We start from the raw sequence: 13583 nt of genomic DNA, 5'->3' as shown, positions 1-13583 counted from the left end.
ATGTTTCTCCCCTGAGGTGCCTCTGGCCTCTCTCTGAGACTAAGTTTAATTGTACAGAACAACAACAAAGTACATCAGGAGGTGACAGGAGAGGAACGAGTTCCTCCCATGGCAGATAGGAGCAAGGCTTGGCTTCATAGTTCCACGACACCTTGAGAAGAGGCCCAAGCCCATTTAGATCTGTCCTGGACCCGAGGGTCTGCTTCTGGCCTTCAAGTCCATGGCTAGCACTGGCCATCACCGACCCTTCTGTAGCCTTCCAGAATGTTCCTCAGGGTGAGTCGACAGAGATGTGTCTTCGTTGCAAAGGAGGCTGGGAAATGCAGTCTTTACTTAGAGGGGTCATGGGCCCAAATAAAACGTCAGGGTTCTGATGCCAAGGAAGGTCTTGGGGTGTTGGGCGGGTGTGCCAGGAGCGGTGGTGTATGAAGAGTCCGCTCTCGAGAGGGAGCAGCGAGAGCCTGGAAGAGGGGAGGAAGGCGGGCAGCAGGCAGCCGCGGGAAGCCTCTGCTCCGCCTCCTCTCAAAGGGGAGGCCTCTCTCTCCAGCCAGGGCATCCAGACTTCCGTACAGCCAGTCCTGGGTTCAGGACCCCCCTGGGTGCTGCATGGCGGGGGCACAGGGCACACAGCACTGTCCTGCAGAGGGAGACAGAGGCAGGGCAGGGGCAAGTGCGGGGAGAGGGGGCAGGGGTCCCGGAAGAGGCCCCAGCTGTCCCTGTCGGGTGACAGCCCGCAATAGATACTGTTATATAGATTACTGATGTAATATAGCATATATTGTGATGCATTATATATCTTATGTTATATGCCATATAACATAATTATATACAGTTTATAATAAATGCACCTTTTTTAAAAAATTGCCAGTCTTGGGCCTTGGACTCAGGGCCTGTGCATTGTCCCTGGCTTCTTTTTGCTCAAGGCTAGCATGCTGCCACTTGAGCCACAGCGCCACTTCCAGCTTTTTCTATGTATGTGGTGCTGGGGAATCGAACCCAGGGCTTCATGTATGCGAGGCCAGCACTCTACCACTAGGCCATATATTTTATATTACTACAATGGGACCTTTGAAGGGAGAACTGTATCAAGCGCCAAGCTACATCTCTCAGTCCTAAGCCACAGTGACTTCTGGCCCTATGAAGCAGCACTTACAAGGACGAGAAAGCAAAGTGGTTATTAGCATCAGGTTAGACCCACCTACCCCTGACCCGGCATGTCCCCCCTTTTAGAGTTTTCGGGTGCTATGAGCCGTTTCTACGCTGGTGAGTCTGGTTTCACATCCTGCAGGTGAGGCTTGAACTCCGGGCCGCACAGGGCCCAGGAGGAGCTCTGCTCAGCAGACCCCACCCAGGACACCGTGAGTTGCAGTTGGGCTGGGTGGAAAGTGGTGGCTTGGTAGGTGATTAAAGGCACCAGGCTTTCTGAATTGAGATCATTTGGGGGGTCCCCGGGGTGGTGGTTAGCAAGGCCCCAGTGAAAACAGCGTCGGGCGCCCCTGTTCCATGCAGAGGAATGCTGATGGTGAACGCATTCACACAACCGCCCTCTAATCTTCCGCTCCACCCCCGTCTACACAAAGCAGTTCCTTCAAACCCTGCCGTGCATGCACTCACGTTCTGAGCTAAACGTAATTTAAGTTATATGGATTTGAGAGTGAAAAATAATTTCCTTCCCTTGTAAAGATTTGACAAGCCCATTTTAATATATAAATGTCTCCTTTTTTTTTTTTCAATTTAATGGCATTGAAATGCCCCAGTACACCCTGTACTAAATTTTGCAGCTTTCCAAAGCCCACCCACAATGTTGGGCATGGCAGACCTAGTTAAGAACACAATGTCTGTGTCGCTCAAATCACACACTCGTGTGTGTGTGTGTGTGTGTGTGTGTGTCATGGTATTTGTGTTTTGTATGAGTCTTTTAGAATGTATTTGCCATTCCAAGAATGAACTATCATTCTTTTTGGAGATCTATAAACTGAGATGTCAAATAAATGACAAACTGGACGACTTTAATTTTCTAATCAAAGGCTGTTTAGATAAACTTTGAAAAAAAATCAACTATTTTATTATTTTTAGTTTTACAAAGGGGTTTCCATACCGTGTATGAATACAATGCAGTACTCGACTTTATGGCCTTCTGGTTAAGAAGATACTATATTCACTACAGACAAATAAAAAGATCTTTAGGGACTTTTTTTTTTCTGGTGCCAGGACTTTGAATTTTACGTTATTCAAGGATAATTTCAGGGAAAAAGATCATTAATGACTATTACTATTTGTGTGCCATGAAACTTTGTAAGTTTAGTACTTGTCAGTCAAATTCCGACCCCCCCCCCCAGTGTCCTGCTAGGCAACCAAGGCCACGCCTCCCACGGAAGCCCTCCCACACTTGGGGGGGGTGTTGTAGTTGGGGGACAGGAGATGGAAGGCCCACGCTCTGTTTTCCTGCTTCTCAGCCTTCTTCCCACTGGGTGGCTGACAGGCCATGCACACACCGGGAGAATAAATAGAAATACTGATAAGTACATGGCCTGCCTGCCGAGGAGATGACCCCGGAAAGGCCCCCGAAGGCAGCCAGGAGGCCAGTGGGGGGCTCCTGCAAAGGCCATGAGGCCAGGGGCGAAGCAAGAAGGAACAGCGGACCCAGGGCAGGGAGAACCAACCGACTTCCCGCAGGATAAATACTGATCACTGAAATGAACTACTGTCGGAGGGGGTGGGCACGTTGCCGTGGGTTTGGTTTAACAAGGAGAAGGGATGGGGTCCCAGTTGGCCCCCAAATTAGTCTCTGCTTGAAGTGCTGGGTGTGGGGTGCATTTCGCGCTCACCAGACCGAATTATGAAATTCCTGTGGTTTTGCCGCCCTGTAGCCTGACCAGCCAGAAGGCCTTGCCAATGTGCAAGGTGGGGGTCTGTGTTCCATTTCCCCGTGTGTTTACAACCTTCCCTCCGTCTTCTCCCCTCCATCCTCTTCCTTCTCCAAACAGTTCCCACAGGCCCCGTGTTCTGTTTCCATAGTTGCAATCGATTCCAACCGTAGTCATTTGCCTTCATCCTTCTGGCCAAGTATTCTTCTTCTGTGGACTAATACTCATGGTGATGGCTTCCTACCTTTTTAGTTGTTGGTGGAACTGGAGTTGGAACTTAACACCCTGCATTTGTTAGGCAGGTGCTGTACCTCTTGAGCCATGCCCCCAGCCCCACTTTGCTTTAGCTGCTTTTCAGCTAGAGTTTCATGTTTTTGTCTGGGTCCAGCCTTGGCCTACAATGCTGCCAATGCTTCCTGTGTGTCTGGGATTGTACGTGTACACCACCACACTTGCGTCCCCCTTTTCCTCCTGTGTAAGAAGCTGGATGCCCTCTTACCACATCAATGGCCTTACCAAATGATACGAAAATGGAATGCCCAACGATCAAAACTTTCATTGAGAGGCCTATTGTTTAAGGAAATGATGGAATGTCCACGTTCGATACGTTCCGTGAGTCGTGTTGGAAATGGTGGGAAAGCCGACTGAGCGGTGAGAACGAGTCAGGATTTGCTGCGTGCCAGGGCTTAAGGGCCAAGTGTGTTCGTGGATCTCGCTTCAAGGGCACTCTGGGCTCCCTGGGGCTTCCCCGCGGGAAGCATCCTCATTTTAGGAAGCAGGCTGGTGAAGTAGAACTTTCTGGAGCATGACTAGCACCGAGGGAGCAGGGAGGATGATGGGTAGGCTCCTGAGGTGTCTGCCCACGGTGACACGCGGCTCCTCCTTACCCTTCGGCTGAAGTGTGCCACATGGCTGCACCTAGGTTCCTCGGTGGGCGGAGAGCTGGGGATGTTTAGAATGCCACTCATGCCGGCCAGTATGGTAACCTGGTAACCACAGAGGAACAGAGCCATCTTTGTTTAGTGGATTCACTTAGGCCACCATGACAACATGCCACGGAGGAGGTGGACACAGCTCTGGAGGCTACAGCAAGTCTGGTATCAGTGGGTTGTCTGGTGGCCTCTCTTGTGGGTGTGAAGATGGCTGCCTTCTTCCTTTGTCCTCCCGAGATGTGTGTCCTGTGTCCTGATCGCCTCTCATGAAGAGACCAGACAAAGAGGACAGGACTGCCCAATGGCCTTGTGTCCACTGAGTCACTCCTCTAATGGTGATCTCACTAAAGACCCAAACTCCACCGGGTGGATACGTTGATTGACACGCCGACGGCTGGAGTGAAGTGAAATGCCTGAATGTCTCAATCTGCTACGTTACGTGACTCCTATTTTAGATGGTGCCAGGCCAGGACTTGCTGCAGTAAGGAGCTCCACACGGAGGAATCTCAGGCAGGGAGGAGGATGGAGCCTGCCTTGAGAGTCGCCTCCGATCTCAGCCTCCAGGCTAGCCAAGATGACAGGCGTGAGCCACGGGCGCCCGGCTACTCTGATGCCTCTCAGCCTAAATGGGACCCAGGGTGACTGGTTTCCTGTGCTTTTCCAGAAAGCTCTGAATCTGGAGACACTCTGGACCAACCAGGATGGTTTGCCATGAGACCCGTAACTCTGCTCTTTCAGGCTGAACAACGCCATTGCCTAAGAGGCGGCGGGAGCAGGCCGAGATAGCCATCTTAGGGCCGGTGCCCGTGTCTGGCTCAGCGGGCAGCCAGTGTCCTACCGAGCATGGGCCCTGAGACTCGAAGAGTCCTTGTTCGGTTGGGTGGACTTTACAAAAATGCACTCGGGCTTTAAACAAATCCTCCATACCACCTGCAATCCTGTGTGTGACCAGTTAAAAAATCACAGGACTTTTTTTTCCAGTTCTTTTTTTTGGGGGAGGGGAGCAGGGGTACAGTTTCTCCCTCTCACCAGCCCTCTGCTAGGCACCTGGCCCCTTTGACCTAATACTTATTAGGTTTTAAATTTTGGTTTAGTTTAAATATTCAGGACTTACTTGTCATTCCTGTTCAAGCGATAGCCTAAAAAATAAAAAAGAATTTAGCTAGGCACGGGTGGCTCACCCTGCAATCCTAGCTACTCAGGAGGCCCAGGCGGAAAAGCCCGTGACACTCTTACCTGCGATAAATGATCAAAAAGCCAGAAATGGAGCTGTGGCCCGGGTAGGAGAGCACTAGCCTTGAGCAAGAGAAGCCTGAGTGGGGCCAGGCCCTGTGTTCAAGCCCCAGGACCAGCGCACATGCACGCACGCACACACACACACACACACACACACACACACACACACACACTCGCGCACAGATTCTGTAAGAGGAGGGAAGGGACTGTCCCATTGCACGTGGCATTGAGTTCAATCCTCCGTCCTGACAGGTGGCTGGAAAGTTTGATGGGTGCCAACTTGGGAACGTGATGGATGAATGAAGAAAGAAAAGCAAACCGTGGTTCTGGATCTGGGAAAGGAGGATGGGGTAGGCTAATGTCTGATTTCTTTTGTTTGCTTCTTGGCAGTACTGAGCTTTGAACTCAGGGCCTTGGCCTTGCTAGGTAGGTGCTCTGTCACTTGAGCCACTTCTGCATGCCTCTGGCCTTTGGAGGTTGTTTCTGAGGTAGGGCTGGGCATGTGTTTGCCAGCATCCCAGTCCTAGTCATGATCTCCTTCATAGCTTGGGCCCCAGGTAGAGGTCTCACTAACTTCTTCCCTGTCTGACCTTAGTTTGTGACCCTCCCCATTTCCATGTCTGTAGAGGCTAGAGATTGACTACAGGAATTCTCCACCATGCCTGGTCTGGACTTGCTGATGAAGGCAGGCCATCTTGAGTCCTTAATCCTTCATAAAGATGTAGACTCAACTTGCTTTAATCCATCAGTGCTCTGAGTTCAGTTCCTGATTGACTCATTTATTTTTCTTAGCCTGGGTGGATGTTCTCTGCAAAGCAGGTCAAAGATGGCTCCACCCAGGGAGCTGGCTGGTTTCCCTTCTCTGCCAGCTCATCTTTTCCTTCTCATTTGCAACAGTGCCTGTCAATAAAGTTATTTTTAAAGGGATTATTTTGAGCTGGGCATGGTGGCTCAAGCCTATAATCCAAGGTTCTGGGGAGTTGGAGATGCAGAAGTTAAGGTTTGAGGCCAGCCTGGCAAAAAAGTTCACATGGCTATATGTCGACCAACGGCTGGGCATGGTAATGTGTGCCTCTCACCCCAACTCTAGGAAAACACAAGGGCTGGGTGCAGTGGTGTGCACCCGTAGCCCCCAGAAATACAGGGAAGTGCAAGTCCATGTTAGCCCGGGCATAGATTGACGCTCTGTTTTGAAAACAACCAAAAGAAAAATGGGCTGGAACCTGGGCTCCCACTAATAATCCTAGCTAATCAGGACGCTGAGGTCTGAAGATCAGTGTACAAAGCCACCCTGTGCATGACACCCTGAGTTCAAGGCCCAGCACCTCCACGAAGGAGATGGGAGACGGGCAAGGTGTGAGAAACGGGTACGCAAAGGAGGAGTGCTCCAAGGAGCACTGGGGCTGGCTGAGCACCTTACACCGGTGGACACTTGCTCCTCAAGCCAGTTCTGAGAAGAGGGGAGAGGCCGTTTGTGTGTGTGGACAGCTCCCCTCCTTGTGTGGGTGACCGGTCCAGCCCCCCCCCCCCCCCCGCTCACTCGGGGCTGCTCTTTATCCTGATCTTCACCTTGAACTGGAAGCCAACCTCATGTCCTCAGGAGGCCAGTCCCTTCTTTTCTCTCTTATGGACATGTGTTAGTTGTACATGTACGTAGGTAGTCGATTTCATCAAGGCCTTTTCGCTTATTTTGGGGTTGGATGGTGTCCCTGCTCCTCCCCAGTTCCCTCTTGTACTGGCCTTTATCCCCAGGGAAAGAACACTTCCTGAAGACGAATAAAGAAGCATCTCAGAAGTGCTCATTCTCGTTCTGATGCAACCGCAAGAACTTGTTTTGCTCCTCGTTGGCAGCTGTGTCGGGAAAGGCAGCTGTCCTCAGAGCACCCCCTGCCCACGTGACCCACGGGGGGGGCAGGAGGCGGAGTCTCAGCTCTCAGGGAGATCGAGGCTGGGTCAACGAACTCGTGACCACCACCATTGCCCGAGCCTGAGCTCCGGGGCTGTGCCTTGTGGGTGAGGGAGAGACTGTGAGTTTGGGGGTTCGTGTAGGCTTCTGGTCCACATCACTCTGGCCATGTTACACGTGCTCTCTCAGCTTCAGTTACCCTGAGGGAAGAAAGAGCAATGAAGAAGTCAAAAATGGTGGCCAACAGAATATCCGCCCCTGAGAAAAGTAGGTCCCAACCACCTGGTGGTGTTAAACCAGGCATGTGAGAATGCAGGTCCTTGACGAGCTATACATTCACCGTCGCCACACTGCTAGAGAGGATGCTGGGGAGAAGTTGCCCATCACTCAGTCTCCTGAGCACAGCCACGGCCCAGAATCTGGTCTCCCCACGCAGCAGAGGCCCTTCCTGTGGACAAAGCCAGCGCTCTGGCTTGGGCAGAGTAAGACTCACCCTGAGAGAATCAAGATGACCTCAAAGACTGCAGAGCAGGAAGATGGCGGTGTGGGCTAGGGGCTCCGCCTGCTCATGGCCGTGTGGATGCCCCTGATCCAAAGCCACCGTTTAGTGAGATAGCTCAAGGTGGAAAAGCCTCGTGGTATTTTAAAGAAAAGTTCTTGTCAGGTGAATACACGGAAAATTAAAAGGATTAACGTACCGACGTGTATGTGACTTTGTGTCGATCGTCTTAAGTAGGAAAATGGAATTCCATGTGGGGGATTAAAACAAATTCTCCTGTGGGAAATTTTAAGCAGACCAATTTATGCAGCGATGGGCCCAGTGTGGTGGTGCACTCCTGTGATCCCGGCTGCCCGGGAGGTGGAGGCAGGAGAGTCACCGTGTATGGCTGGCCACCGTATCTGGAAAACAAAAACGAAAACTTACAGGGTGGAGGCATGGCTCGAGTGATAGAGTGCTAGCCTAGCAAGCCGAGGCCCTGAGTTCAAAGCCCAGTCCTACAAACAAACATTGGTTTATTTCGGAGTGCATAACACACATCAGCCACAGAGGTCTTAAGGTTGGGGACTGAAGCCGAGCCCCGGTAACTCATCGCCGTAATCCTAGTTATTTGGGAGGGGTGATGTGGGTTTTGAGGCAGCCTGGCACACAAATGAGAGCCCTGATGAACAAGCAGGTATGGTGGTAGGTCCCTGTCATCCTAGCTCTGAGGGGGGCCTGATATTGGGAGGGTCTTAGTTCCTGCGCAGAAAAGTTGGAGAAACTCCATGTCAATTCAAGAAGCTGGGTGTGGTGGCGGGCACCAGTCATCCTAGCTAGAGTAGGAAGCTACAAACAGACGACAGTCTGTTTCAAGACTCCATTTCAAGAATAACCAGTGTACAAAAGGACACCTGGCGTGGCTCAGCAGTGTGGCGTGGCCTAGCAGGTGTGAGACCCTTGAATTCAACCTCCAGGATCACACACACAGAAAAAGAGGAAGATGATACCACAACTCGTTGTCCAATCTTTATCTTTCAAGCAGGCTAGGAGAATTTTACACGGACATTTTATTTGAGAATTTCTTCTCTGTCAGAATGAATGGAGTTGTAAGTGAAATTTTGAGGGGAGGGAGAAAGTCTCTGAAGGAAAAAACTTTAAGAGGCCCAGTTGTATTGATTAGACTGCTTACCATTCACCCAATGTTCAAACTTTCAGGACTTAGAAAAAATTATACTAAGTGAAGTGAGCCAGACCCAAAGAAACAAGGACTCTGGTTTCCCTCATAGGGAATCATTGGCACAGGTTTAGGTTAGTCCTAGCAGAAGATCACAATAGCCCAATGTCTATACCCTTATGAACACATAAGACAATGATAAGTGAAATGAACTACACGTTATGGAAACAAGTTTTTATATCATTGTTGTAATTATTTTCAACATGCCATGTGAAAATGTACCCTTTCTTCCCTTCTTGTGTTTTCACCCCTGCTATCACTGTATCTCATCTGAATACACTGGACACTGTATATACTGGTATTAGAACTAGGGAAGGGAAAGGGAATACCAAAATTGAGAGACAAAGGATAAAAAGACAAATCATTCCAAAAGCAATACTAAACCAACTATACAACTCATGGGGGGGAGGGGGGGAGAGGGATAGGAGGAGGGGGGAGGGGAGGTGGGGAAGGAGGGAGGAGGTAACATGTTGAATAAGAAATGTACTCACTGCTCAATGCCTTACATATGAAACTGTAACCCCTCTGTACTTCACTTTGACAATAAAAGAAAAAAAAAAAAAGATAACCGAGCCCCTTCCCGGTCAGTCCCACGTCTAGAATGTGTTTCTTTCTTCCTGGAGGATGGAGTTGGATCAGCTAGAGGCAGATTGTATTGTCAGATTGTAGAGAACAAGAAGCAGGAGTAAAGTGTGACTCCTTCCATCTCCAAGGAATGGAGCCCTCAGCAGAAGCCCAGTGTGCTGGCGCCGTGGCTTCCGGGCCTCGGGACCCACGAGCAATAAACTTGTGTTTCTCGAGCTTTGTCCTGCCCAAGGCATTTTGTTTGGATCGGCAGACATGGGGCCTGAAGGTCCTGTTAGGACTTGGTGTGGGCTCTGAGAGCGGTGTGAGGCCATTGGCTGACAGGGGACATCATCAGGCTCGTCTGGGACAGGGGACATCATCAGGCCCGTCTAGGTGTCCTGCTGGGGCTGTGTGGTGACAGGCCGGGGGGGGGAGGGGTGGGAAGCAGGGGGGGAGGGTGACCTCGGGGGGCACTCGGGCTGCGGGGCCCCCTTCCCCCAGGCTGCCCACCGTGCGGGCGCCATTGCACCACAGGGCATTTGAGAACGTGTCCCATGTCCGTGGCTCAGTGCGCGGGTCCGTGGCGAGGCTGCGAGGGCCTTCTAAGGTTTCAAACATCCCCGTCCCCCGGGAGTGAGAAATGCCATCCTTACAGGCTCGGGGGACGGGGTCCATGGTCGGCTGCGCCCCTGCTTTTGCCAGCTTTGTTTTGACTTCTCTGAAACCCGAAGTCCATTTTGCTTAAGAACATAATTCTACACAGCCTGACCGGGCTTCGGCCCCGGACTGCATGTTGAGCAACTGTAATACGTCGTGAAATTCATTTCCATCTTTCTCTGACTGACCCGCAGAGCATTGCCTTTCTCTTTGAACATTATTTATGAGTTCGGGGGAGATGGCCAAGTAAATTGATATGCTTCATTTCAAATATTAATGGTGGAAACTGAAGTTCTTTTTCCCTGGTGGAATTATTAATGAAGCTATTTTTGGCAGGGTTTGATTTTTGTTGTTGTTGTTGTTGCCAGTCCTGGGACTTGAACTCAGGGCCTGAGCACTGTCCCTGGCTTCTTTTGCTCAAGGCTAGCACTCTACCACTTGAGCCACAGCGCCACTTCCGGCTTCTTCTATATATGTGGTGCTGAGAAATCGAACCCAGGGCTTCATGTATGCGAGGCAAGCACTTTACCACTAGGCCATGTTCCCAGCTTTTTGGCAGTTTTTTAAATGCTAACACTATGGTACCAAATCGTGTGGAAGTTCAAGCTAGTTTTAAGGAATCTGAATAGGATTAAGTAGTTACTACTGTGTCACTACTTCTTGGAGTCCACTAACAGTTTATGTTGAGATCAACTGTATTTAATATGTACTTTGTTCTTTTCTAAGTAGAGAAAGACTTTCCTCCAATCAAGAGATGTTGGGGCCAAGCTTAAGTGCCCCATGTTTATAATCCCATGTACTCTGGAGGTAAAGGTGGGATTGTGGTTCTGAGCCAGTCCCAGACAAGAAGTACAAGACACTCTCTGAAAAAAAAATAGCAGAGATGGGTCAGGAGCCCGACTCAAGTGGTAACGTTTCTAGCCGTCTGAGGCCTGTTTCTCCTGTTTCAGAAGCTCCCTGATCCACTTCGAGCAGCTGAAGAGCAGAGCATTTTGTCCCTAATATGACATCCTCAGCAAATGTTTCAAGCTCAACTTAGGAAAGAAGCAGAAAACGTGATTTATCCCTGGGGAGAATGGGGTAGTGTCACTTCCCGGGCAACCCAAATGTCTTTGGTGTTCACTGGGCACAAGGGGGCTCTCATGTATCTGAAGGGCTCTCAGGCTCAGCTTTCCTCCCGGTCAGCCTGCCGGAAGCCCATCTCTCTCCTGACTCCCGTGTCCAGTCCTTTCCCACTCTCTCTATGTTTTGCCTCCTGGAAAACTCCCACCGTCTGCTTCTCGTTGCCTCTGGTGCTCCTCTGCTGGGCCGCGCTACCTCCCTCCCTCGGAGGGACAAATCCGCTCCTGCCGCAGCTCTTCCCGGGGTGGGAAAAGCGGATGCAAGAGGCTCAGGGAATAAAGCCAGGGACGAACACTGCCTGTCTCCTTCCTGTTTGTGATGACACTTTTGGCTTAGGAAGAAAGGTGGCCCGACACCTCAGTTCATGGGACGTTCACTGGGCCTGCCGTGTGTTTCTTCAAGGCCTGAGCTTGGCCATGCCTGCGGGAGGACTCTGGCTGAACCCAGGGAACGAAGAGGGAAGGATTTGAACTAGGCGAGGAGAACGCCCGTGGTGTGACACATGACTGCTTCCCACTGTCTGTCCTCATCAGTGAAATGGAGCTGGACTGGCTTCCGCCCAGCTCCGCTGCTTCCTCCGCGTGCTCCAACAACGTGCGTCTCTGCTGACCTTTCGGGTTTAATGAGCCCTCAACTGCTGCCTCTGAGGCGGGCGAGTGCACGTCGGTCCACCCCGTCTTTCCAACGTCATTATCTCATAATGTGTAGTGGAGCCACCCCTCAGAGTTAACGCTAGTGATCATTGTCACTACATCCTCGGCTAGAGCGCAGATGCTCACTCATATCCAACTTGTCACAAACTTGTTTTCCTCACCAGACCAGAATTATGTGATGTTTGATTTTTAAGTATCCCTAATCCCCCTCCATTTTTTTTTTTTTTTTGGCCAGTCCTGGGGCTTGGACTCAGGGCCTGAGCACTGTCCCTGGCTTCTTTTTGCTCAAGGCTAGCACTCTACCAAGTGAGCCACAGCGCCGCTTCTGGCTTTTTCTGTGTATGTGGTGCTGAGGAATCGAACCCAGAGCTCCATGCATGCTAGGCAAACACTCTACCACTAAGCCACATTCCCAGCCCCTCCAATTTTTTTTTTTAAATATGAATCTCCTCTTGGTAGTGAAAATCTATTAGGTCATCGATGACTTTTATTTTTTGACAGCTTCCTTGGTCTCTGGCTCCTGAATAGAATTCTCTTTCCTGAATCTTGTGTCTTTCATTTTCCACTGTTACTCATTGTGTCAGACTATCTCTTCCAGTATCACTCTAATAAAGCATGCTTGGGCTTTACTGGGATTTTTCATATATGTATGTATGTATGTATGTATGTATGTATATGCTTCATATTTTTTGTCAGTCATGGCACTTGAACTTGGCCTGAGTGCTGTTCCTGGCTCTTTTGCTCAAGGCTAGTGCTCTATCAACTTTGAGCCACAGCTCCACTTTGGTCGTCTAGTGGTTATTTGGAGATAAGAGTCATACGGACTCTCCTGCCTGGGCTGGCTTCGAACTGCGATCCTCAGATCTCAGTCTCTTGAGTAGCTAAGATTATAGGCGTGAGCCGCTATAGCCTGGCTCCTCTCACATTCTTAGTAACACTGAAGGAATTGCAGATGGACCAATCTTGCCTTTGGGTATCCCCCACTGCCCCCCCCCCCCCCCGTGGCATCAATTAGGCTTCAGAAAGTGTAACACAAGAGGAAAGTGTAGCACAACGGTAACACTGGCTTGTGGGATCTGAGGCAAACTTGAGACAAGCACTCTTGCCACTAGGCCATATTCCCAGCCCTGAGGCAAACTTGAAATGGAAAGTCGAGGCTGGGTGAGTGTCAGTCAGTGGTGTCCCGCCTCTAGGGAGAGGGGATTGAGGCAGAGGTCAGGAGCCATGGCCCCTGGAGACAGGCTCAGGGGACCCTCAGGGGAGGGTGGCACGAGGACAGTGGAGAGGGATGAGACTCAGGAGCAGGGCACCTTGGGGCAGAAGTTGCTGGTAGCACAGCAGAACGGAAGGGCTGCATCTGCCGCTGAGAGGAAAGCACCATTCGGTATCCTCTCCCCATCTGTGATTCTGGGATCACACTCCCGGAGCCTGCTGCGGGCCGCTGTTCTAAGTGCCTGATGTGGACTGGGGGTGGTCACGCACCCAGCGGCAATGCCGGGCTATGCTGATGCTTTCACGAGATCCGAAGCTGGAAGATCCCGTGGCTGGACACCCGTCAGAATGTAGCACACAGTGGTGTGCACCCCACCACGCAGAAGGACCTAATAGTGCACACCGAGGGTTTCACCGGAGTCTCCCTGAGCAGGGGAGAGACGGACGTGGCTCTCCGTCAACCTGCTGCCCCTGGCTGAGTCCCCGAAACAACCCGAAGCCAAGCAGGATCTGGGAAGGCATCTGCTTTGTGATGATGGCCTTGGAACGCATAGCAAGTCACTCTAAAATGGTTGGGAGCCCCACCCACCACTCAAACGGACTTTCACATCCGTCGGTTGTTTACTTTCTGTGTTTTGAGGCCGTGTCACTGGGTGTGTTGGAATTTGAGACCCTGACATCTTGTGGTTGCTTTACATCTCTGGGCACCGTGAGCC

This window comes from Perognathus longimembris, chromosome 5 (assembly GCF_023159225.1).
Source record: "Perognathus longimembris pacificus isolate PPM17 chromosome 5, ASM2315922v1, whole genome shotgun sequence".
Classification (NCBI taxonomy): Eukaryota; Metazoa; Chordata; class Mammalia; order Rodentia; family Heteromyidae; genus Perognathus; species Perognathus longimembris.
Note: the sequence above shows the minus strand (reverse complement) of the source record.